Source organism: Cicer arietinum, chromosome 7, assembly GCF_000331145.2.
Source record: "Cicer arietinum cultivar CDC Frontier isolate Library 1 chromosome 7, Cicar.CDCFrontier_v2.0, whole genome shotgun sequence".
NCBI classification, from domain to species: domain Eukaryota; kingdom Viridiplantae; phylum Streptophyta; class Magnoliopsida; order Fabales; family Fabaceae; genus Cicer; species Cicer arietinum.
The window spans coordinates 40962211-40964320 of NC_021166.2; positions in this window are offsets into that span (position 1 = coordinate 40962211).

Below are 2110 nucleotides of genomic sequence, written 5' to 3' on the forward strand. Positions count from 1 at the left end.
GATTTACATGAACTGAACTGAATATAAATTAGTAATTTACATGAACTGAACTGAACTGAATAGAGAGATTCTCTTTTGCTCAGTGCATATATATATAGATTCTTCAGAAGTTCTCATTTCTAATAATTCATCATCTCCTAAAGTATTGTGATAAAGACAATGATAACAATGTTTTTAATCCAATAAACAATGATAACAATGTTTTTAATGTCATCCCAACCCAAATAAACCAAACACAAAAATAAAATAAAAAGACATTTTACAACGCTTATTTGAAAAAGCGTTGTAAAAGGCTTTAAAAATAACATTCATCAGACACCTAACAAGACCTTATCTAACCGGATTTTCTTCAAACACCTTGTACGCATCATGGGAATCCCCAAAAACACATTGTTAACAAAAATATTAGACTCAAACCCATTTTTCGCAACATGGCAATGAACCTGAAGACCACGTTTCGAACCACTTATCGACGAATTAGCACACGATTTAAGAAGGAAAGGGGATGTAAAGAGAGAAAAAGGGTGTTGAGGTGGAGATTGAATTGTGAGAGAGTAAGCTTTGATGTTTATGAAGAAGATGCATAAAATGAGAAGAGTTTGGTGAAGAGGAAGAGAATCATTGTAATAAAACAATGAGGCATTTTACAACGCTTATTTGAAAAAGCGTTGTAAAAGGCTTTAAAAATAGCATTCATCAGACACCTAACAGGACCTTATCTAACAGGATTTTCTTCAAACACCTTGTACGCATCATGGGAATCCCCAAAAACACATTGTTAACAAAAACATCAGATGCAAACCCATTTTTCGCAACATGACAATGAACCTGAAGACCAAGTTTCGAACCACTTATCGACGAATTAGCACACGATTTAAGAAGGAAAGGGAATGTAAAGAGAGAAAAAGGGTGTTGAGGTGGAGATTGAATTGTGAAAGAGTAAGCTTTGATGTTTGTGAAGAAGATGCATAAAATGAGAAGAGTTTGGTGAAGAGGAAGAGAAGCGCTGTAATAAAACAATGAGGCCTTTTACAACGCTTATTTAAAAAAGCGTTGTAACAGGCTTTAAAAAAAAACATTCATATACCATAATAAAACAAGGAGGTCTTTTAAAGAGCCTTTTAAAATTAACATAATGAGACCTTTTACAGCGCTTATTTGAAAAAGCGTTGTAAAAGACTTTAAAAAAACATTCATATAACATAATTAAACACGAAGGTCTTTTACAGCGCTTATTGGGAGAAGCGTTGTAAAAGAGCCTTTTAAAAATTGAAATAAAGACGCCTTTTAGAGCGCTTTTCAAACAAGCGCTGTAAAAGGGTTACGTATATATAACAGTAACCGCTTCAGTTTCCTCTTCATTACGTAAACTTCACTATCATCTCAACCTTCATCGTTCTTCTCTTCTTTTGAAAACCCTATCATCCCGTCCATTACGAACCTTATTTCCACGATCATCTCCTTCATTTCGAACCTTATTCATCTCTCCCATTGCATACAATATATTTTCATTGAAATACGTAACCCTCATTACGTATTTCTTCAAACCGTATTTCTGTGAACCATATTTCTTTGAACTTTCTGCAAACCCTCTTTTCTTCGCATTTCGTCTTTCTTCAAACCCTCATTATTCAGGTATTGATGTTATTAATTTTTTATAATCATTAAAATGCATGTTGAGCTTGTTGATGTTATACTAAACTGCATGTTGAAGTTGTTGTAGTTAAATGGATACAAACAAAGATACAAACAAAGATTTAGAATGTAAAAATGAAGAAGTTGGCACCTTTAAGACTTATGAAAATGAAGTCAAACGTGGTGCAACTATCTTGCAAAAAGTCATTATAGCAAGGAGTAATGGCATCAAGTTTGAGGTTATACTATACTATACTCTGTTTGTTGTGTATTTTTTATCTTTTTTTAATAGCATGTACTTACTATATGAGTTTATTAGGTTGGCTGGAATGAGAGTGGTCAGCCAATTGACCCCAACAACTCAATGTTTGTTAGTTACATTGGGGCTGTTGTTCGACAAAACATCCCAATTACGATTGACGATTGGAGAGATAAGGCGTTGAAGGATGCCAAAGATATAATATGGAATGACATT